This window comes from Brachyhypopomus gauderio, chromosome 3, assembly GCF_052324685.1.
Source record: "Brachyhypopomus gauderio isolate BG-103 chromosome 3, BGAUD_0.2, whole genome shotgun sequence".
NCBI classification, from domain to species: domain Eukaryota; kingdom Metazoa; phylum Chordata; class Actinopteri; order Gymnotiformes; family Hypopomidae; genus Brachyhypopomus; species Brachyhypopomus gauderio.
Genome location: NC_135213.1, coordinates 24,308,841 through 24,334,056, shown reverse-complemented (window position 1 = coordinate 24,334,056; position 25,216 = coordinate 24,308,841). Strand labels below are relative to the sequence as shown.

The following is a 25,216-nucleotide window of genomic DNA, read 5'->3' as shown; positions in this document are numbered from 1 at the left end:
CCATAGTCTGACTACCAAGCACAGTCTGGTACTAACCCCCAGTCTGAATACTAACACAAGTCTGAATACTAACCCCCAGTCTGAATACTGATGCCAGACTGATCACTATCCCCCAGTCTGAATACTAACCATTCATCCATCCATCCATTTTCATCCACTTATGCGGGTTCGGGTCGCGGGGGCAGTAGCCTAAGCAAAGAGGCCCAAGTTTCCCTCTTCCCAGCCATCTCTTCTAGCACTCTGGGAGGATACCGAGGCGTCCCCAGGACAGCTGAGAGATATAATCTCTCCAGCGAGTCTTCCCCAGGGTCTCCTCCCAGTTGGACATGCCCGGAGCACCTCCCCGGTGAGCCCAGGTGGCATCAGATGCACGAGCCACCTACTCTGGCTTCTTTCGAATGGAGGAGCAGCGACTCTACTCCGAGCCTCTCCCAGATGACCGTACTTCATATCTTATCTGTAAGGGAGAGCCCGGAAACCCTGCGGAGAAAACTCATTTCAGACGCTTGTATTCCTGATCTCATTCTTTCTGTCACTACCCAGAGGTGAGAGTCGGAACGTAGATTGACCAGTAAATGAAGAGCTTTGGCTCAGCTCTCTCCTCGCCACAATGGTCCGGTACAGCGTCCGCATCACTGCACCCGCAGAACCGATCCACCTGTCAATTTCTTGTTCCACCCTTCCCTCACTCATTAACAAGAACCCGAGATACTTGAAGTCCTCCACTTGAGGCAAGGACTCACCCTTGTCCTACTGAGTACCATGGTCTCAGTTTTAGAGGTGCTGATTCTCATCCTGGCCATCTCACACTCGGCTGCTAGCTCATCCAGCGAGAGCTGTAGGTCCTGGCCTGATGATGCCAACAGGACCACATCATCCACAAAAAGGAGACTAGAATCCTGAGGCCACCCAACAGAACCCCCTCTGCCACTTGGCTACACCAAGGAATTCTGTCCATAAAAGTTATGAACAGAATCTGTGACAAAGGGCAGCCTTGGTGGAGTCTAACTCCCACTGGGAACCAGATTCCTGGCCATGTGAACCAAGCTCCTGCTCCATTTGTACAGGGACTGGATAGCCCATAGCAGCGGGCCCCATACCCTATACTCCTGGAGCACCCCCCAGAGGAATCCCAGAGGGACACGGTTAAATGCCTTCTCCAAATCCACAAAACACATGAACTGGTTGAGCGAATTCTTCTCGGAGCCGATCGAAAGTCACTTTCCATGGTCTCACCGAACTCTTCCCACACCCAAGTTTTTGCCTCTGTGACGTTCAAAGCCATAATCCGCTTGACTCTCCTGTACCTGTGTGCTGCCTCCAGAGTCCCACAAGCCAACCAGGCCCAATAGGACTCTTTCTTCAGCATGACAGCCTGAATACTAACCTCTAGTCTGAATACTAACCTCTAGTCTGAATACTATCCCCTAGTCTGAATACTAACCTCTAGCCTGAATACTAACACCAGTCTGATTACTAATCCCAGCCTGGAAACTACCAACAGTCTGAGTCCTAAATTCAGCCGGTGTACTAACCAGATCTATGGAGTAGTGCATGATTTATAAAGGCTGTGACATGGCTGAAGTCACTCCTGCCTTTAAATGAAAATCACAATGAGGCCTGAGGGAGAGACAGACAAACATACAGACAGACAGACACCCTCTCCCATCAGCCCTATCAGACAGACAGACAGACACCCTCTGCCATCAGCCGTATCAGACAGACAGACAGACAGAGCGTATAGAGATGGGGATGTAGAGACAAGGAGAGAGAGAGAGAGAAGGGAGAAAGAGAGAGAGAGAGAGAGAGAGAGCGAGAGGGAGAAAGAGAGAGGAGAGAGAGAGAGGGAGAAAGAGGAGAGAGAGAGAGAGAGAGAGAGAGAGAGAGAGAGAGAGAGGGTGAAGGAGACAAACATGCATTTCAGCCTCTTACAAAACTTTTTCAGCCCATTTTGCTTTTGTTAAGTTAAACAGTCTGCACCCCCCCCACTGCACACTGACACATCTGCACACTCCACACATATCCTTCCTACGGACCACCTAATGCTCCTGCTAGCAGTTGTTAATCATGTAGACATGTAGCTCCATCAGGGCTGACCAAAACTACTCACACAGGTCCACATCGCTGCACAGTTTAGTGCTCTAGGCTGATTTAACACACGTTGATTAAACATATCAGAGAGCAAAGCTCCTCATAAGTCAACCGTGTGTTAATGGTCTAGACAGGAACCTCTCCAACAAGCTGCAGAGGTTGTCAGTTAATGATGTGTCTCAGTTGTTAAAATGTAACTTCTCCAATAAAAGGTAATAAATGAATCTGTGATGTGGTTGAAGTGATGGACCTCCTGCACTTCCCACGGCGAGGCTAACCACGTCTGCAGTATCATCTTACCTCCTGCTAATGGCTCCGTCTCACCAGGAAATATGAGCATGATGAAAATGACCAAAACACAGAGATGAAAAATCTCCAATTAAAAACTCATCTGAGATACCAAAATAAAAAAGTGCTCCCACTGAAGTCCTGCTCCATGCCTGTGGGTTGTTCGTCATCCCCGCAGACTACAGACGTCTTCTGAGTCTAGGCACCAGCTGTGGGTCAGTCAAGACTGAGCCAACTCTCTGTTTTGGTGCCTGGGCTTTCTGAGGTTCTGCAGTTGTGGTAATTTAAACAGCATATCCCCTGTTGAGAGAAATACTTCCTTATACAGTTACCCAACTCACCAAATGTCTACGAGACTCTCTGTCTCTCTTGTCTGCTGGGTTTTTTTCTTTATATTTTTCTACTTACATGAATTCACTGTGGGTCTTATCTCACACAGGAGACCTGGGATTTGTTCAACATAAGCCCTCCTGTCCTAGCCTAGCATGACTAACAGAGTTTTGATGAGAAACATTAAATAGGACCTGCTTGAGTCCTTAGGCGGTGTGTGGTAGTGAAAAATATGAACTCACACCAACTAACTGTTTTTTTGGGGAAGTGTAGAGGCACAGGGTTCTCAACAGGGTGCTTATGGCACAGTGAGGGCCCACCTAGAGACCTAGCCTACATGCTAAGTAGCTCCATATGTATGTATGTATGCTGTATATGCTTACTGAGAACTTCAGTCTCCATACATTCCAATTCCCATTCCAAATCCACACAGTTAATGGAATGGCACAGGATGTGAGAGGCATGTGGACACATGACCATCACGAGGGGTATGTATGAGGGGACATGCCATTACAAAACTACGGCCATTGATACGACGTATGATGTCACCACGCCTCTCATTTGCAGCTAGAACAACAACCATGCCGTGCTTCTGTAGATGTCAGAAACAGCCTGTGGTGCATGGTGCAGTTCCTCTCTCTTTCTCAACAGCACCGAGAGGTCAGAGGTGCAGATGTCACAGGTCACGTGCCCTGGAGTCACACTGTGATATTGCCACATGTAAAGTCCCTGGACTGTCCAATACTGCTCATGGTTCTGCTGGTGTTGGTCTGAGGAGACTGCCCGGCTGCTGGCTAAACTTCATACACCTGTTGATAATGTGTGACTGAATTAACCCTGAAACACTTCAACAGATAATGAAAACATCTGCACTCTTCTCTGTACTGCTACCGAGCTGGTGGAGTGAACATCCTGTGACTCTGTGAGTAGCTATATATCTGGCTGTCTTCAAACTGGAACTGGTGACCATTCAAAAACATGTAAAAAAAAAAGTCGCTCTATTCTCGTACTTATTACAGGCACAGTGTGGAGTACTTTTTGATTTCATGAGAACATTTTCTTCAAGGTAGGGTCTCAACTAAGGTAGGCCAACGCTGACATAAACAATCATTACCTACTGACTGAGGTCCTTCCACAAGAGTAGCACTTTTACGAGAGGACGTCCAGTGTGGAATGAAAGAGCAGCACCCTGGAACAGGTCCTGCTCCGTGCACGTAAGAGGATTATACGTGAAGGTACACAGTCTGCAGGGGTACACAGAGTGCAGGGGGACCTGCTTTAATCCCAAGTCCACACGTTCTCTTAGTTTTTGCTCGACTGCCCTATATTTGTCAGCTGTCTAGGCCATTAAAAGCACAGCTTATAGTCATGACATGACTGTGAACAGGCCCCTGTGAACAGGTCTGTGTATAAGACCCCTGTGAACAGGTCTCTGTATAAGACCACTGCTAATAAGCCTTTGTATAAGACCCCTGTGAACAGGTAATCTCTAGGAACACTATACTCTAACCCTCTGATTATATTCTAACCCTCTGTGGGAACACTATACTCTAACCATCTGTGGAACACTATACTCTAACCATCTTTGATAAAAAAATACTCTAACCATCTGTGGGAACACTATACTCTAAACCTCTGGGAATACTATACTACTACACTCTGTGTTATGTTTCTCTATTTACTATTTACAAAGTGTTAAATAGGTTAACTGATGAATGTTTGTTTGATACACACCTTGATGGCCACCATGGTGTGTGTGTGTGTGTGTGTGTGTGTGTGTGTGTGTGTGTGTGTGTGTGTGTGTGTGTGTGTGTGTAACAATCATCATTTTGCAGACTCCCAAGTTGGTTGACCTAGTAGTTCATCTGACATTTCTCCATCTGTACTCCACCCAGTTAAACTGGGAACCCAGTTGAGTTTATTTATTAAGGACATAACAGTTCTAGATGTGGCATTATCCATTCTGCGATGTGATGCATGTTCAAAATGTTTTGTGGTGGCTACGATTGACTTAGGTTTGACTTAAAATGGACCAGACAGTATGTTAATGTAAAACTCTTTTGCTCAGTCATCCCTACTGTTGCCACTTAGCAGAGCTGTATTATGTATATTATATTTGTAATGCTTCTTCATTATGTGTCTGCGTCTCCAGGTGTGCCCTGCCCGAGCACCACACCATCCCTTGTGCCATGACTGCAGAACGCAGGTAAACAGGGCATGAAGAGGACATTAAAAGAATTCTTAAAAACTGCATTTTCTTATAAAAAATTCAAAACATTTACTGTTTAGTGAGTTTTTCCTTGCCACTGTCGCCTTTGGCTTGCTCACTGGGGGCTAGGACTCGGCACTTGTAAAGCTGCTTTGTGACAACAACTGTTGTAAAAAGCGCTATATAAATAAAATTTGATTGATTGATTGGTTGATTCTATACTTTCCCCCCTCAAATCGGATGAAGAGACGCTGTCAAGCTCCAGAAGAGATGTTCAAAAATGCTACAGGTGACTGAGGCTAATGCAAGAACAACATCAAAAGCAGTTCCAGCTCCGAGGACGTTGTGGCAGGTGAGGCAGGCCAGCTGCAAGATGAAAGAGTGATGAGAGGTGGGCTGAACCCGTCCAGACGCTGCAGAGACGGAGGGAGCCAGCCACGGACGCCAAGTCATAAGTCCTCTTGTTCGGATCTGTGTCCAACTGTACTGTCAGCAGGGCACAGGCATTAAGTCTTTGTGCCTCCATGCAGCTCCAGTCAGTGGGGTAGACTTACGGCAGGAGAGCGTCTGCTTCTGTTCTCCGTGTAGAGCTCGTTAGCATCGCCGAGACTCAAACACACAGAGGACGGAACTATCTTAATCAGCAGTGCAACTCGGGTTGCAGTGAATCCCCCAATATGAATGTTTTTACAGTCATGATACATGCTTCATATAAAAGGATGTGGAGAATGTAAAGCTATGTGCTGCTATCATTTAACCAGTAATGTACAATGCATGCGTTAATGCACCAAGAGAGATTAAAACCTGTTTCCAGACTTGCACCTTCATGAGCTTTTCTTCTGTAAATTACCATTTCTGTCCAAAAATAAGCTAAAAAAATTACTCTTGATTTTTAAATTAAATCCTCTGTATCTGTGGGACAATATGTATTTGTGTTTACTTTGTGTGTGTGTGTGTGTGTGTGTGTGTGTGTGTGTGTGTGTGTGTGTGTGTGTGTGTGTACAATGACGACACATGGAAGTGGCTCAGCTATATTAGTGGAAGTGATTAATTGATTATGTCATTTAGAGAAAGAGACCCAAACATACTTCACTAAGTCACACCACTGTTCTTGATGAATGATGAAATGTTGGGAGACTAACTGGAAAGGATACATTAGTATACACCTATCAAGCATTTACTTTGGTAAAAATTTTGGTAAATCACAAAGAAAATCACTAACCAGTATTTTAAGTAACAGGTTCCTAGTAAGTCACATATGACACATAAATATTACAGATACATAATGCTACATTCCTAGTAATATAAGTTCTCTAGGCATACGGCAAGGTTAAGGAGTAACCTTTAGCACCCATTTCCCTAGTTTCATGTCTCTGTGCAGCAATCAATATGTACTATTACTACTATTACTATTAGTAAATAATACTAATACTAACTTGATTTATGTCATGCATAGACAAGACAGTGAGATACAAGTGTGGAGAAACAAGAAGTGCTCTCACATACAAACAGGAAGTGCTCACACGTACTAACTTCTGAGACTGAGACAGTGTGTGCAGCTGTATGAGACTGGAGCAGGGGTACGTTAGTACCTAAAGGTGCTGGTAATCAGAAGGTTGCTGGTTTAAGCCCCCAAAACATGAGCCACCATTGCTGGGCCCCTGATCAAGCACCTTATTGCTCAGTTGCTCAGTTGACTGTAAAATTTGGAAAAAAATGTCTGCAAACTGCTGTGAGTTTAGTTTGGAAGCATTTTCACAGTAACATTTGCTTGTTTACCAACAGTGGGCTATCCAACATATCATTACAGGAGATGAAGAAGCAGTTTTCTTTTATTCATGTAAACAAAATCGCAGATACACACCCAAGCAGATTCTCTCCCTCTCTCAATCACACACACACACACACACACACACACACACACACACACACACACACACACACACACACACACACACACACACACACACATTCATGAAATTCTAATGAAACAAAAATAACGGTAACTATTTTTCTGGTTATTTACTTTAACCATTGGCTATAGAACAACTCCACAAAACTAAAACTATTTGGACATTCACTCTTAAGGTTTTAAATTACAGTCAGGCTGACTGGGGATGTGTTTGTGTGCAGGGCCTTACAGGCTGACTGGGGATGTGTTTGTGTGCAGGGCCTTACAGGCTGACTGGGGATGTGTTTGTGTGCAGGGCCTTACAGGCTGACTGGGGATGTGTTTGTGTGCAGGGCCTTACAGGCTGACTGGGGATGTGTTTGTGTGCAGGGCCTTACAGGCTGACTGGGGATGTGTTTGTGTGCTTGTACTATGTAGAAAATGCAGATTCAAGGAGACACAGGAGCAGACAGAGTACTGGATGTGCTCATTAACAAACAGAGCAATTTGTTTGCGTTACAAAATCTGAGTTAAGGAAAGCTACGTACAGTCCTGGGGTGCAGAGAAGTACACATTCTCAGTGATTTCTGCAGGCCTATTCCAAAAGCTGTTTATGCGCACACACACACATACACACACACACACACACACACACACACACACACACACACACACACACTTAAAACTAACTAGTTGTGTAAATGTAGCCTAAGCTTTCAGCAAGCAACTAATCTACAGCGACTGAATCATTTGCTCAGTATGAACGCACTGGTGGTAGTGTTTTGGTTTCTGTACAGGGCATACAGAAATAAATATTCATCCAAGCAGGCATGCTGACACACACCCGAGACATGGGTATACTCGAAATGGGACTGACAACAGCAGAAAGGGAGGACTCTTCATTAGCAGAAATTAGCACCTGAGATTAATGCTGTGACATTTTGAGCTCCCACAGTGACCAATCATGGAACTGAAGACTTCACTAAAGCAACACTGCTAACATTCCTCAGGCGGAAAATCAATATCACAGCACACACAAGCTTAATCAGGCCTGTTTAATGTCCTAGAATGAAAACAGTCATTAGGAAGGCATATTACGTTGCACTGTGATATAAACCAGATATTCAGTATTGCCTGTTCCAGGGTGACCTTTGGCATTTTTAATGTCTATTAATGACAATACAGTGTGGTGCACTATTACGTTATATAATCATCCATCATGATTGTGTACAGTGTTATGATTGTACTTTATTGCACACACAGAGAAAAAAGGGTTTAGTCACATTTAGTAACATTTAGTCACTAACAACTTCCACCAAGTATTTCCATGACGTTTTCAGCTAATCAAACACCTAGTCACAGAACAAAATAAACAGAACACAATAAATACAACTAACATTATGAAACACACAGAAACTACAGATTAACAATAACAGCAAAATAAAATGAATAAAAATGTACAATTGGCTAATTGCAGATTTCTGCCTGAAGAATGGGATTGGATCCATTGCTTTGCTGATTCTGGCATAGATTAGCATAGCCTGTAAAGAACTGATGATATCACTAATACAGGCTATACTAATTAAAGCCAGAGTCATCAATTCAGTCTTCAGAGAGCATCAGAGTGGAGTTTCACATTCAACAAATGAAACTCGTTTTCCATAAAAAAGCATCTGCCTGTTGTAACAGTCCTTCAAATATACCTGTTTAATATGTAAAAGCACCTCCCCTTCCGGAAGCCTCCATTTGATAGTGATGACATTGCACGTGGCCTTTGTCTTATGTTGCTATGATTTGCACGTGGCTTTCGTCTATGTTGCTATGATTTGCACGTGTACTTTTTCCATGTTGTTATGATTTGCATGTGCCATTGTGTTTTGATTTGTGGCTACTCCTCCCTCTGGTAGTGGTGTCTATTATGCCTCATTTAGCACACAGGGATTATGTTAATGTATTTATGCTTTTTAAGTCTCTTATATTTTCATAACTGTTTGAAAATCTGGCAAAATACAGTGTAACACCTGGAGACATTTTTATGATATGTGCATCACAGTATTGTCGTTTGTGAACATGTTTCGACTGCTGATATATTACTGCCACATATTTAAAAGACTGCAAAAACTACGACTACAACAGCTTCCTTACAAGGGGCTGTTTCTGTCCAGCTCCTTCAGTGGTTGTGGCACCAGCTGGGATCACGATCCAGACAGGTTGGGCTGTTGGGTGCATTATACACACTGTCAATGTCCAGCGCACGCTTAGCAAAGCGGATTATGCTGTCATTTATCATGCTAGTGACAGATGGACACATTGCCCCGCCCCCCCCCCCCCCCCCCCCCCCCCCCACACACCCAACACACACACACAGTTCCTGCTATTAAAATCTTTTATAATTTCATATTGAATCATAAAGTTCTCCTGCAGTTTGCCAAGTCACCAGACACGTAGCATTGCCACGTGTCTTCGTGAGAAAACTGTTCAGTGTGAACAATTACATGACGCATGACTATCAAACTGACTATTGAGCTGAAGAGAGAGACACACACACACACAGACTATTTCAGCACAATAATGCCAGCAAATTCACACTCTGTATTCTTGAAACCTGTTTTATGGAGGACCACTCAGCACAGTCTGCATTCTTAATGACATCATTACGGGGATGTGCAGTTTTCTGACATCATACTGCCTTGCTCATGTGATACTGGAAGACAAGATGACCATAAATATTTGATCACAGACACTTTGTACTCCTCTGCCTTGGTTTAAAGTGCAACTATGTCAAACAGAAGGTGAAAATATTGTTTCCAGTGGGAAACTCCATCTTAAAATACCTTTGCTGGTATATATGTACAGTAAACAAAGATAAATTAAACTGCAGTATTTTAAACGTCAGCTCTGCACTGCCAAAACTGCAGAAAACACTGGGGCTGACTGCAACTTGACTTGGAAATAAATTCATTCATGATCCATGATGAACCATGATAATGATTGGTCTTTACAAACCAGAACCTAGTGAGATCAAAGTAGATCACCCTCACTTACATGCAAAGAGAGGAGAGGAGAGGAGGGGAGAGGAGAGGGGACGAGAGGAGGAGAGGAGAGGAGGGGAGAGGAGAGGAGAGGGGACAAGAGGAGAGCAGAGGGAATGAGAGGAGAATGGATGAGAGGAGAGGAGAGGAGAGGAGGAGACAAGATGGAGGAAAGGGGAGAACAAAAGAGGAGGGAGTGCATAAGATGACAGAGAAGCGAATTAATGAATTGAAGTTCCAAACACTTTTTGCTGACAAGGGAAATCTTGACATGTAAGAGCTGCACTCACTCACACAGGCCGCTGGCAGGCAGCCGCCTCACCTGTTAGTGCACTTGTGCTTCAGTCTGTGGTTGTGTTGTGGTTTCTGTGTTGTGGTTTTGTGTTGTGGTTAGACTGGCTCTGTGAGTTTATGATTTATCACACACACACACACACACACACACACACACACACACACACACACACACACACACACAAACACACACAGGTTTCACCCATCTGAACTCTTTATAGTCATCCAGTGGGTTCACATTCTTGCAGTACCGCATTAAAAACAATGTGTATTTTTCAAGGTTCATAGATCCAAACACAAATTCGGCCCTTCAGTTCTTTGACACAGACAATGAAGAATGAGGACAGTGAAGCCCTCTGACTCAAAGCCCAGATCACAACCTTCAGAGTGCTGGGGGAGAGAACCATGTGGGAGAGAGAGGACAGGATGAGAGAAAGTCAGACAGCAGGAGAAATGAAGGCTGAATGAAGGAAAGCAACAGAACTAAAACATGAGTTTTGGAAGAACTTCAATATGAACAGAAAGCACTAAATCTCAAATCTTTAATGTAAGATTCAGTACATCTCTGGTCTTTCTCAGAGGCAGGGGAGGTCTGTTACAAGTGCAGCAAATTTGTAGATCAACCCACAATGGGTAACCAATCACTTCACAAAAGCAGTAACCAATCACATCATGGAAGCAGCAACCAATCACCTCACAGAAGCAGTAACCAATCACTTCACAAAAGCAGTAACCAATCACCTCATGGAAGCAGTAAACGATCACCTCACGGAAGCAGCAACCAATCACTTCACAAAAGCAGTAGCCAATCACCTCAAGGAAGCAGTAACCAATCACATCATGGAAGCAGTAACAAACATCTCCACCTTACTGCCATGTATGCAGCACAGTTAGAACACACTGAGCACTGCAGCACATTAGTCTGCACACAAAGCAGGTGCTGCAGGAAGCCAAGGGGAGGAGTCAGGCCTCAGGCTCCGCCTCACACGCCAGCCACATGTGAATGTGTATTGACGGGTCGAGCTGAAGCCCAGATCCCCTCTCCTGCCTTTACTAACGCAATTACTGTGTCTGAATGGAGGCTGATGGGAGCAGAATAAAGTCAGAGAGGTGCTGATGTGCTGATGGAGAGTGGGGCACAACCCTGCACTCTGACCCCGCGGGACTCAAGCAGCTGACTTGAAAAGCTTATGAAAGGCTTTTCTTTCTGAAACAGCTCAGGAAATGTGATGTGTCCACAGCCTGCATGTTACCTTTTTACAGAGCTGTAGCAGAAAGGGTTGTGACCTTTCCCGTGTGTGATTAGTATGGCAACATGACGGCATATGAGAGAGAACAGCTAGAAAAGGTGGTGCACAACACCTCTAAAATCACTGGTTGTGAACTTCCATCTGCTGCTTCTGTACACATGAGCAGGAATGCAGTGCTGGACATTGATAAACACTGCTGGCACCCTGCACAGTGCCTTTTCAAACATCTTGTAACGGCGGTGGTAGGGACGCACACACCGCGTTAGAGAGAGCGAGAGAAAGGTGGAACCAAGTGCCACAAAAAATAACAGAACTAAAAGGAGCGCCTGAATAAACGCGGACTGCTCAACGCGTAAAAAGAAATAAAGCAAAAACAAGGACGTCAGGGGAAGTAGCTGACTAATAGCAAAAGGCTATTCAAACAAAAACCCTTCCCATACAAACAGCAACGGGATAGGAAGGTAAACAGGTGAGGAAAACTTGAGGGAGGTCAGTAAGCGACGCAGGAGAGGACTCGAAAAAGACAGAGAAGATAGAAAAGAGAGATAGGTGGCGAGACACCTAAAAAGGCAAACGCTGCAAAACAGAGTAAGAGAGAGGCTGAGAGCATAACGGCATAACCACAACGAATCAGCAATGATCCGTCTCCACTGGCTTCCTTAAGAAGCCATGGCAACAGGTGAGACAGATCATTGCTGATTGCGTTGCTGGAGTCTAGGACTGGCTCGGTTGCCCCTTGTGGATGTAGATGGCACGGCATCCGAGCCAGCCCTGACAGAGCCCCCCCCTCTAGGCCCGAGACCCCGCGGGCCCAGAGCGACAGCCCTGTCACGATGGAAGTCACGAATAAGAGAGCGGTCGACAACCCGAGAGGCGGGGACCCATGACCGTTCCTCGGGCCCGTAACCCGCCCAGTCAACGAGGTACTGGTCCCGACCACGAACACGGCGGTGATCCAACAACCGAGAAACGGTGTACACCGGACCGCCGTCAACTATGCGGGAAGGCGGCGGGGCCGGAGCACGGGGCATGTGACATAAAACAGGGCGGAGACGCGAGACGTGGAACACCGGATGGACCCTCATGGAAGGAGGGAGCAGCAGCCGGTAAGAGACGGGATTGATCCGCCTGTCCACCTTGAAGGGACCCAGGAACCGAGGGGCCAGCTTCTTGGTTCCACCACGGACCGGCAGATCCTTGGCGGAAAGCCAGACCCGCTGCCCGGGGCGGAAAGACAAAGCCGGAAGACGGTGCTTGTCAGCGTTGCAACGGTAACCGGCTGAGGCAGACAGAAGGGCCCTACGGGCCTTACTCCACGCCAACCGGCACCGCCGCACCAAGGCACGGGCACCCGGAACCGCCACCTCGTCCTCCTGGTCAGCAAACATAGGAGGGGCATAGCCATAGAGACACTCAAAAGGTGACATCCCTAGGGCAGAGTGCCATAGGGTGTTGTGGGTGTATTCGGCCCAGAGGAGCTGGTCAGCCCAGGAGGAGGGGTTGGAGGACGCCAGGCACCTGAGAGTCTGCTCCAGATCCTGATTGGTCCTCTCGGTCTGACCGTTGGTTTGAGGATGGAAACCCGAGGACAGACTGGCCTTGGCATTAAGCAGACCCAGAAAAGCCCCCCAAAACCGGCTAGTGAATTGTGGCCCACGATCGGAAACCACGTCGACGGGGAACCCAAAATGCCTGACAATATGGTGCAGGAAGAGCGAGGCGGTCTCTTTGGCAGACGGGAGCTTGGGGAGGGCTACGAACCTAGCTACCTTGGAGAACCTGTCCACAATAACTAATATGGTAGTGTTGCCACGGGAGGGTGGCAACCCCGTCACGAAGTCCAAAGAGGCGTGAGTCCAGGGCCTGGATGGAATAGGCAGGGGGCGAAGAAGACCCGAGGGCTTAGAGTGGGTCGCTTTATTTTGTACGCACGTGACACAGGTCGACACGAAGTCGCTAACGTCCTTATCAATCCCTGGCCACCAAAACCGTCTACGAATAAGTTCCGCCGTACGATGAGAGCCAGGATGCGCAGCAAAGGGTGAGTTGTGACCCCATTCCATGACCTTCTTTCGCAGGTTAGGGTGGACAAAGAGACGACCCGATGGCTCACCACCTGGGCCAGGATCGGCTGCTAACGCCCGTTTAACGGCGGTCTCGACCTCCCATTGAATGGGCGCAACAATTTTGGAGGCGGGAATGACCGTACCGGGCTCGGTGGAGTCGGGGGGTGTCTCCCATTGACGAGAGAGAGCATCGGGCTTAACGTTTTTAGTCCCTGGGCGATAGGAGAGGGTAAACTCGAAGCGCCCAAAAAAAAGCGACCACCTAGCCTGACGGGGATTGAGCCTTTTGGCTTGCTGGAGGTAGGCCAAGTTCTTGTGGTCGGTCCACACAAGAAACGGGTGTTTGGCCCCCTCCAGCCAATGCCGCCATTCTTCCAGGGCTAGCTTTACGGCCAAGAGTTCCTTATCACCCACATCGTAATTACGCTCGGCAGGAGACATACGATGTGAGTAATAAGCACAAGGGTGGAGCTTAAGCTGCGTACCCGTTCTCTGGGAAAGGACGGCCCCAACCCCGTAGTCGGACGCATCGACTTCCACCACAAACAGTAGGTCGGGGTTAGGCATGCACAGAACAGGCGCCGAGGTAAACCGCTCCTTGAGCTTATCAAAAGACTCCTGGGCCGCAGGAGACCAGACAAAGGGACCCGGGGTTTTCTTGGTAAGCGCAATGAGGGGACCAGCCAGAGTGCTGTAGTTCTTAATAAAGCGACGGTAGAAATTAGCAAACCCCAAGAACCGTTGAACCAAACGAAGCGATGTGGGAGTGGGCCATTCGGCGACTGCTCGGATCTTAGCAGGATCCATAGCAAGAACGTTTTGGGCTATTCTGTAGCCCAAAAAGGCCACCTCCTGGACGTGAAACAGGGATTTTTCTAATTTAACGAACAGGTGGTTCTCCAACAGAAGTTGGAGAACCCTCCTGACGTGTTTGACGTGCTCAGACCGTGAACTACTGTAAATAAGGATGTCGTCAAGATACACGAAGGCGTACCGGTCGAGAGCCTCACGCAACACCTCATTAATAAGTCTCTGGAAGACAGCCGGGGCGTTCATCAGACCAAACGGCATCACAAGGTACTCGTAGTGACCCGATGGTGTGATGAAGGCTGTCTTCCACTCATCCCCCTCTCTGACCCTCACTAGGTTGTAGGCACTCCGAAGGTCTAGCTTAGTGAAGATGGTGGCTTGTTGGAGTGCCTCAAAGGCCGTTGACATAAGTGGCAGGGGGTGACGGTCTTTGACTGTGATCTTATTGAGACCCCTGTAATCAATGCATGGCCTCAACCCACCATCTTTCTTGCCGACAAAGAAAAAACCAGCACCGGCTGGAGACGTGGAGGGCCGTATGAACCCAGCGGCTAACGCCTCCTGGATGTACGTTTCCATGGCTCTTCGCTCGGGGGCGGCCAAAGAGAAGAGACGACCCCTAGGAGGACTAGACCCGGGAAGTAGGTCAATGGCGATGTCGTAAGACCTGTGAGGCGGAAGAAAACTGGCCCTCTTTTTGCTGAACACCGCTTGGAGGTCGTGGCAGGGACAGAGGACAGGTCAACGATCTCGACCGGCTTTTCAGCAGAAGAAGCAGGGAGGCTCTTACGACATGTGTTTTTGCACATAGCACCCCAAGACCCGATACTGCGCGAGAGCCAGTCTATGTCAGGGTTGTGTCGTTGTAGCCATGGAAACCCTAGTATGAGCGGCATGTGAGGGGCGCTGATGACATATAGGGTGACTAACTCAAAGTGCTCCCCGACGTGCATCTCCAGCGGTATGGTTTGGCGGTCGATACCGCCGGAGATAAGGGCGCGGCCGTCCACTGCGGCGACAGCGAGGGGTTTTTCAAGGCGAACCAGAGGGATTTGTAGTTCCTGCGCTAAAGAGCTGTCGATAAAATTAGCCGCGGCACCAGAATCAACAAAAGCCATAAGGCGCTTTTCCTGTGATTTATGCCACGACAACGAAACGTGGATGGATAAACCGGTTGTGGGAGGACTTGTGTTACGACCCGCCAGAGCCTTCCCGTCTACTGGTGGGTCATGTCTTTTCCCTGCAGCTCGGGGCATTTGGTACGTTGGTGTCCCCCGCCCCCGCAATACAGACACCGCCCCTCCTGTAAACGCGCCTGTCTTTCCTGCCGTGACAGGCGTGTATGACCGAGCTGCATGGGTTGCGGTTCACTACTGGGATTATTGGTTTCACCGGACTGCACGACGTCAGGCATGTTTCGCGATGGTAATGCTTCTTGGTGTTTTTGCGCTCGCGCTGGCGGTTATCGAGCCATACCGTCAGGCTGATCAGAGCTTCTAGATCAGACGGAGGGTCGCGGAGAGCTAGTTCGTCCTTCAACTCCTCCGTTAGCCCTTCCAGAAACACGGACATGAGGGAGTCCGAACCCCAACCGCTTTCGGCCGCCAACGTGCGAAACTCTATGGAGTACTCTGCTACGGACCGCTTTCCCTGCTTGAGACGCAGAAGCCGCTGACCGACAACCCCGCCCGACGAGGGATGGTAGAAGGCTCCTTTCATGGCCCGGGAGAAGCTATCGTAAGTAGCACAAACTTCGTTCTGTTTTTCCCATACGGGGGTTGCCCAAGCCAGGGCTTTGTCTGTAAGTAAGGCTATCACGTATGCTATTTTTGCGCGCTCGGTAGGGAAGCGTAGAGGTTGCTGTTCGAATACAAGCGAACACTGTAGTAGAAAACCCCTACACCCTTCGGGATCCCCTGAATAGCGAGCCGGGGCGGGGAGAGTAGGCTCAAAGTGCCGCGGGGCTGCTGCGGGTTCGGCTGGGCTTGCGGGAGGCGGATCCCGATGAGCGGGAGACGGGTTACTTAAAGCCCGAATGGCAGTGGTCACGTTGTTGAGCTGATCCATGATCTGGCGAAGGCCCTTAGTTCTGCTGCTTCGTTAGAAGCGGCTGGTTCCATGTCACTGGCTGATTCGTTCTGTAACGGCGGTGGTAGGGACGCACACACCGCGTTAGAGAGAGCGAGAGAAAGGTGGAACCAAGTGCCACAAAAAATAACAGAACTAAAAGGAGCGCCTGAATAAACGCGGACTGCTCAACGCGTAAAAAGAAATAAAGCAAAAACAAGGACGTCAGGGGAAGTAGCTGACTAATAGCAAAAGGCTATTCAAACAAAAACCCTTCCCATACAAACAGCAACGGGATAGGAAGGTAAACAGGTGAGGAAAACTTGAGGGAGGTCAGTAAGCGACGCAGGAGAGGACTCGAAAAAGACAGAGAAGATAGAAAAGAGAGATAGGTGGCGAGACACCTAAAGAGGCAAATGCTGCAAAACAGAGTAAGAGAGAGGCTGAGAGCGTAACGGCATAACCACAACGAATCAGCAATGATCCGTCTCCACTGGCTTCCTTAAGAAGCCATGGCAACAGGTGAGACAGATCATTGCTGATTGCGTTGCTGGAGTCTAGGACTGGCTCGGGTGCCCCTTGTGGATGTAGATGGCACGGCATCTGAGCCAGCCCTGACACATCTCCCGTCTACAACACGGCTGGAGTGTGTTGTGTAGTACAGAGCAGATTTGTGACAGCACCCACCCTTCTGCCATTAGACTGTTAAATAACACTTGGCTATAATTACAATTATTTTTAATAATGATCTTTTTTACTGTGCTATTAGCAAAGTTGTAATGCGTTGTAAGTGACTAATTGTTAGGTGTGTGTGTGTGTGTGTGTGTGTGTGTGTGTGTGTGTGTGTGTGTGTGTGTGTGTGTGTGTGTGTTTCAGGAGTTAACTGAAAAAAATTCTCTCAGTCAAGCTCTGACTGATATGGCAATAAAGTATCGATTTTATCTTGAAATTGAAAGCCAGCAGGGTCTTGGCCGTTCTCAGCACTCTGTGGCGAGAGGTGGCAGGCAGAGTTTGTAATCGGGAGGTTAAATTGAAAGCGAAATGCTCCATCTCCTTTTTTAACAGTGGTGTAGAGACCTCCATGTGGAGATCGACCGGGCAAAGGGCTTGGGGTTTACAGAGCAGGGCAGTGGCTCAGGGTGACTGGCCCCAGGGGAGGACATGTCCCCTTCACACTCACAGCTGGACAGCTGTCTTTACACTCTTCACACACACAGCTCGAGGGATGCTTAGATCCTGGAAGTTTAACAGGCAGGGTGTCTTTCTACACTCTACCTGGAGCACTGCAACATTGCACCCACAATACCTCCACCACACCCAACTTAACCACATCTACTTACCCCAACTACCCCCACCCACCTCCAACTCAACTCAAGTGTTTCTCCCATCTTAATAAAGGTGTTCTATTATTGGTAGACATGAAGAGTTCACCATCTCAAACACAATCACCCTCACAGAGAACACAGGTTGGCAGTGTAAGTCCATCCTAAGGGAGTGTAGATCAGTCCTTTCCACCCCGCTCACGCTCTCTGGCACCTAGTGCACTGCACAGGGCACTCATCTCCTCATGGCATTTGGAAAGCACTCAGAACACACACACGCTCATACGCATGCATGCACACACACACACACACACACACACACACACACACACAAACACACACACACACACGCGCAGCAGTCCTTAATGAAGCAGGCTTTGGCCGTAAACGAGAGGAAACGCTCCCACACTCTCTGTTCTGAGTGAACACACACTCCGGAGAGGCTGTTAGTGTCCATTACCCAAACCACAAACCCAACAGGCAAAATCACTCAACTGTCCTGAAATATTGTGGTTAAATAAACAAACACTCACTCCACAATGGTAATGCGAGCTGTGTTATATGGTGCTCGGAGAGAAAAGGTGTGTGGGATCTACCGTGTATTGGTTTAGAGCTACAGACGGGCAAACTGGAAAAGGGGGGAGGGCCACGCTAAACCACCATAAAGGCATTCAGGTGTTCAAATGTTAAAAGCATTTTCTCTCCCACTTTCTCTCTCTCTTACTCTTTCACACACACACACACACACACACACACACACACACACACACACACACACACACACACACACACACACACACACACACACTATATTTATACTGCTGTAGGAGTGTGCCTGCCAAGGACAGACTTCATTATTAATGAACTATTGCAAAAACTTTCTTTTCAGGACAGACCAAATGTAAAAGAGGAAAAGGATGAGAAAATGCATGTGTGTGTGTGTGTGTGTGTGTGTGTGTGTGTGTGTGTGTGTGTGTGTGTGTGTGTGTGTGTAGGTCCATGTGCATGATAAGTGAGAGACTGTGAGACAGAGACTATATGAGACTGTAATTCTAATTCTAATTCTAATGTGTGTGTTCCACTCATCAGAGAGATCTGTCCACTTTGAGAAACTTCCACTCCTAGATGAACCCTTCCACCTTCATCCTCATGCATGCCCACAGATGCCTAGTGTTTGTGTGCGTGCATGCGTGTGTCTTCATGTGTGTGTTTGTGTGCGTGCATGCGTGTATATCTTCACATGTGTGTTTGAGTGTGTGCTCGTACACATTCCTATGTGCGTGCGTATGGGTGTGTGTGTACTGTTTGATCTGTACACAGATTGTTAAAAGTGTGTTGACCTTTGAGAAAGATAAAGATAATTACATCATTGCACTGCTGGAAGGCTCTTCCTCCTCCAGTCTCTGCAGAGCACGAGAACAGGTTAAACCCCACCCCTCACTGCTGACAAAGACCACATAAACCCCACCCCTCACTGCTGACAAAGACCACATTAACCCCACCCCTCACTGCTGACAAAGACCACATAAACCCCACCCCTCACTGCTGACAAAGACCACATTAACCCCACCCCTCACTGCTGACAAAGACCACATTAACCCCACCCCTCACTGCTGACAAAGACCACATTAACCCCACCCCTCACTGCTGACAAAGACCACATTAACCCCACCCCCTCCCCCACCCTCCACAAACTCAAACTACCAAGGGTTTAACCTTGGTAACATCTCCATTTTGTATTTCTAACACTGCTGAAGCAAAATCAGGAGTTACATCAGCAGTCGACACCATGGCTGAGCATTTTAGCTTTTGGAACTGAAGTACACCAATGATGGTCTCCAAGACATGGACTCTGACAGCCAAGGTGTTATATGTCACCAACATAAGGAACCAATCCCATCACCCTGAGGACTGGGCTTTCCAGATAATTACCATAATTCTCACTACTGCAGTAGAAGGCATATCAGAGGCGGAGCCAGGTGTGGTAGCTATTGTATTTTGCGAGCTAAGTTTAAGTGGTTGTAAAACAACGGCACAGATGTGGTCTGTTTATTTGGAAAACTTGGGCTGTCCAAGCCAAACCTCCAGAGAAAAGTGTGGTTTACTGTACCCATTATACAGAGGACTGTTTTGAAAATGTTATTCGAAAAAGATAGATTTCACCACAAAACATGAAGCTGTTCCATCCATAGATCCTGGGAGCACAGTGAGCACAGCACACGTTGGTCAACATCAGATTTTCTTAGTTTATTTATTTTCTTAGTTTATTTATTTTCTTCGTTTATTTTTCTTGTGCTGCGTCCATTGACTGTTTATCTTCAGTGTGTCTGATAATGTTATACAGTGTTAGTCTTCCAAGTAACACGATGATTCATGCATTCACAACAGTGAATCATCATATCACACGACATTGATATGAGGTTGCCTTTTTTAGTCAGTGGGGAATTTCAAAAATGTGTATAACATGGCTCTTCACTGTCAATATAATTCCTGCATACTACACACAGTATACTTCAGTACACTGTACATAAACTGTATATTAGGTATTAACTGCATCAGTGTCTCCAGAGACTTTCTGTGGTGTTCAAACGTTTCTTCCCAACGGCACATCTGAATGCAGCACATAATATGAACTATCTGATCATGTAGAGCTGAAGACTCATGTGATCTGTTGTCATTACATTCATCACCATTCTGATACACCTGCAGGTGACCTGGATTACTCCTCTTCTGAGATTCTAGGTCGAACACGTATGTCTGAATGACTACAATGATACTGCTTTTTTTCTTAGAAATAACTTCTAAATATGTCATTTTGGTGAACAAAGATATGTTTTTAGGGGTTTAATCAATGCCAGGAGAGAGTCTTCAAAAACTGCGCATGAGAATCAATAATAAATCTATTATACTTAGTCTCAGAATAATGGACAGTAAACAGGGTGAGATAATTAATCATGAAAAAAATGTTCTGGTTTCAACAAATTTGAAAATACATTTTGAAGGCTCTTGCCCTTAGAGTGATTATCAATATTCTGGCAATGATGTAAAATACATTGTAAATAATTTGAAAATAAAACATGTGTGCTGCTGTTGGTTTGTGAGTTTATTTAAACTTTTCCAAACGTACTAAAAACTTTCTGCATTTACCTGCAGAAGATCTTCAGATCAGTGATGTGTTCATTTCTCTGCTCCCGAGAACATTCACTGGGTGGCCACACCCATGAGGAAAACAGCCTGATATACCGCAACATTCATCTTCATGGATGTCTCCAGCCGGGGTCTTCTGTTTGAGCAGGTGTGCCATGTGTTGAGATGTCTTCACCACACATCTCCCCGGTAACCTTCAGCTGCTTGGCTCAAGGTCGGCCTCCGCCGCCGTCACAGAAGATCGGTCGCACACTCAAAGAGAACCACGAAAGCAGCGACCCATACATGCAGAGGTCTGAAGAGCAAAGGTGGTGAGGTAAGAGGTCAGAGGTCTGAAGTCAGAGGTGGTGAGCGAAAAGTGGAGGGGTCGCCATGTCTTGGTGTGTCTGGTCTAAAGGCAAATGGCAGCCCTGCTGGATTCAGCATTACTGCAGCGAGAAACAGTCTTAAAATATATTGTAAAATAAATAGTCTGAAGAGTTAAATGAAGTGCTTCATTGAGAGCTGATCCAGTCCAGGCCCGGTTACAGCATTCCTAAGAGTGGTGTGTTTATTAACCGGACACCTCACCATCTCCTCAGCAGGGTCTTAGAGCTTTGTCTTCCAATTCCATTACAGAGCAGTTTGTAATTGCCAAACCTCACCTGGACTCCTGGAGGCTTAATGCATACATGTACCTGTATCTAAACAGAACCTCAAGACATTCATGCTGGACCCGTTAGCCAGACTGACACCGCTAGATGTAAGAGGCATAAGGCTAAAAACAGTCCAATCACTACAGTTTCATGCAAATGTGAGATCTTCTCCTGCAATGTAATTTGTCAGCTGAACTGTCAATTGGTGCTCAGAAAATAGAAACGGTCAATTTGCTTGCTTATTGACATGCCAATGTTCCCCAAACTGAGAGTCAGAGTGCTGGTGAATGGTGCAGGTTCTCTGTTTCATAAATAGAGGAACAAGCGATTAGGACCCAGGGGAGTAGGGAGAAGAGGAAGAAGTGACTTTACCCTTAGTCTAGAGGACAATGCCGGAGTCACATGTCAGCTGGGGGGAAACCCCGCCTCCCCTGATTCCATCTTCCTCAGCAGTCATCACACACAGGACCTGCAAAACACAAGAGAAAGGACATTAAAATTGGAACAGAACATAGTACAGACCCTCTGTTGCTCTACTGATGAGTATTTGATCTTCTAAGACTGGTGAGCAAATATCCAAATCAGTGCTGTACCACCTAGTTTTACATAACAGAGTTTTACAGTGTACCACGACCTCCTGGATACATCATATCCAGTACATCTGGAAGAGAAAATCAGACATGATGAAGCATCCATTAAAAGTACAAAAAAAAAAAAAGTAAAACAGATTTCCTAAATTCACCTGTTTCCCACTCAACAAAGAGCACTGTTTGACTGTTCCGCACTCACCACAGACTACAGTGACTGTTCCGCACTCACCACAGACTACAGTGACTGTTCTGCACTCACCACAGACTACAGTGACTGTTCCGCACTCACCACAGACTACAGTGACTGTTCCGCACTCACCACAGACTACAGTGACTGTTCCGCACTCACCACAGACTACAGTGACTGTTCTGTACTCACCACAGACTACAGTGACTGTTCCCCATTCACCGCAGACTACAGTGACTGTTCCCCATTCACCGCAGCCTACAGTGACTGTTGCCTACTCACCACAGACCACTGTGTGACTGTTCCCCATTCACCGCAGCCTACAGTGACTCTTTCTCACTAACCACTGACTACAGTGACAGTTCCCCACTCATCAGACTTCAGTGACTGTTCATCTCTCACCACAGACTATAGTGACTGTTCATCATTCACCAGACTACAGTGACTGTTCCCCACTCTCACCAGACCACTGTGTGACTCTTCCTCACTCACCACAGACTACAATGATTGTTCCCCACTCACCACAGACTAGAGTGACTGTTCCCCACTCACCACAGACTAGAGTGACTGTTCCCCACTCACCACAGACTAAAGTGACTGTTCCCCACTCACCACAGACTAAAGTGACTGTTCCCCACTCACCACAGACTACACACAGCTGGACCCTTTGTTTTCACAAATAAATAGTCCCTTTTTGCCCCTCCCTCCTCAGATGACCCTGCTGACGTTTATTGATTGGCTGCTGCAGGGTGCCACGATAAGAGGACGAACATAAAGGCGACAAAGACGTGAACCACGGGGAGAATATTTCTCCATTTCACTGTTGGTAGTGTGCTTGTTGGCTCATGTGTAGACTTAGTGATTTTGTAGATGTATGCTCTTGGTTTGGAGGGCTATTGACGATTCTGTTTTGTTACGGACGATTCTGGTTTAGAATATGTTGATCTTGATTTTGGATATTTGTATATATTGTCTATGTTGTATATGTGTATATATAGTCCACTGTATATAGTACTGGGTGATTAGGAAACACAACGCTCTTTTTGGTTTATGCTTTATTCACTGGATTGGGTCAGAATGTTAGGTCACAGTTTTTGTATTTTATTTTAAATTTATTATCCAGGTAAAACAGACCAAAATATTTTTGTTGTAGCATATTTTGTCGGTTCCCGATGGAAAACACCCTGAAAACACCCTGTAAATATACACTCAATCCACATTTTCCTCCATTTACTCATTTCCTTCATATCCTCTTTTCTGTTGCATTCCTAAGCCCAGATAGGGACGTAACAATTCCTACAGCCGGGGTTCATCAGAAAACAAACATGACACATGCCAAGAGTCATTGTTCTCACTAACACACAGTGTACAGCAGGTTGCTAAGAGCACAGTTGCCCCTGTGCACAGTCAGCACAGTCAATCTGTGCAAATCACTTTCAGCAGAGTAGAACATACACGCTTCTGTTTACCATTGATGCCACTGAAAGCCAAGAGAGCATTCTGTTTAGATCCTGCAAAAATAAATAACCACACGCATAAAAAATGCTAGAGTCAAGTCAGAGTTATGATGGCCTTTTCCTGTGAAAGCAACTTGTCTGATTATGATCAGACTGAGCTGGTAAGCCCTTTTAGTTTACCCAGAGGCACCTGCTCCTGCATGTGACAGGGACATCAGAAGTCAGATTTCCCATCATCCACTGCAGGAGGTGAATGACAGACTCTAACTGACACAATGTCCATCACAAGGAGTGTGAGCAGACTTCAAATCATCTTTTCTCACAGCAAAACCTTTCTACACTGACACACCTGCTCCTTCTGGCTCATGTTTGCTTTAAGATTAGGTTTAAATATAAATTCAAGTGTTTTTAGTCTGTTTGCATTTACATTGTATAAATATCAGTTTAGCAGATGTTATCCAAATTAAAGTGAAATAACATGATTTAAGAAGCAGCCTTTACCAACACCTGTCACACCATTTTAGGTGTGAGACAGAAAAACATTTGATTTATGGCCATGGCAGATTATCAGAAAACTATGCACAAAACACTTTCATGATATATTTAAAGACATCTTATATAGCCTTAATTCTTTGTATGCATAAAATCTAGTTTTTTCTAACCCTAACCATGTTGATGGGGGACACAGTCCTGTTCATGCAGTGGGACTTCTCCAGAGTGCTCTGAAGACTGGACCAGAGACCTGCAGCCTTCTGTTATGCTGTCAACCTTACTACATATAACTATCATCATCTTTTCTCCTGCAAATACACATTTGTGGCCAGAGAAATATGTCACCGTGAACACGTTTTACACACGTTGGACTTTTCACCATCACCAGAGATGCAACTGCCAAGTCAACAGTGGCACTGTAATGTGGACCGGAGCAAAACCACAGATGCAGAATGTGTGTGTCTGATGAGAGCACTGCTGTCTACTCACTGAAGTTGTGTCCATCAGCAAGACTCTGGAGCTATATACAGCCCTTTTCACACTAACAAATGGCCCATGGAAATGTTATCCACGTATACCTCAGCCAGCGGTCTTGTGGAGGGAAACTCTAGGTGAATATCCAGAATCACCTCTCCTCACTGTATGCTGTGTGATTTAGACTTTTGGTGCACAACAATTGAATTACACTTGGCTGTACATTTTGAATTTGCTCCTCTTTATTACTTAAACACTAATTGCACATCAGGGAAGGATTCCTAATTCCCAAAGAGTTACAGCACTCTACAGTTCACTGCCTTACGTTGATATTTGGTAACTTGGACTAAAGGGGAAAATTTTTTTGCTGGGGTGTTCCAGGTGTGGCGTGGGAACCCTGTACTAGTTAGTGAGTGACTGAGGTGAGCAGTTCCCAGTAGGGGCTTACATTTCTAACAAAGTCCCACAAGCTCTCACAATGACTAGGATGTGTCAAAGTCTCTGTGACTGCCGCATATGAGGAGAACAGAAAGCTTTACAGGCTAGCACAGCCAGTGCTGCCCGGCACCTTGGACCTGTGAGCC

General features: G+C 46.4%; 1 protein-coding gene across 6 annotated transcripts in view; it reads right to left on the bottom strand.

Annotated features, from left to right (window-relative positions):
- chrm3b (cholinergic receptor, muscarinic 3b) overlaps window positions 1-25,216 on the bottom strand; it is a 77,443-nt gene that overhangs the window by 38,491 nt on the left and 13,736 nt on the right. For 4 of the 6 annotated variants that reach the window (XR_013130088.1, XM_077000579.1, XM_077000580.1 and 1 more), the window contains exons 2-3: window positions 21,805-21,901; window positions 20,798-21,092 (exon numbers count right to left, since the gene is read on the bottom strand). The gene's annotated coding sequence lies outside the window, so the exon portion shown is untranslated. The remainder of the gene's footprint in view (window positions 1-20,797; window positions 21,093-21,804; window positions 21,902-25,216) is intronic. The other 2 variants (XM_077000581.1, XM_077000583.1) reach the window with 1 other exon arrangement.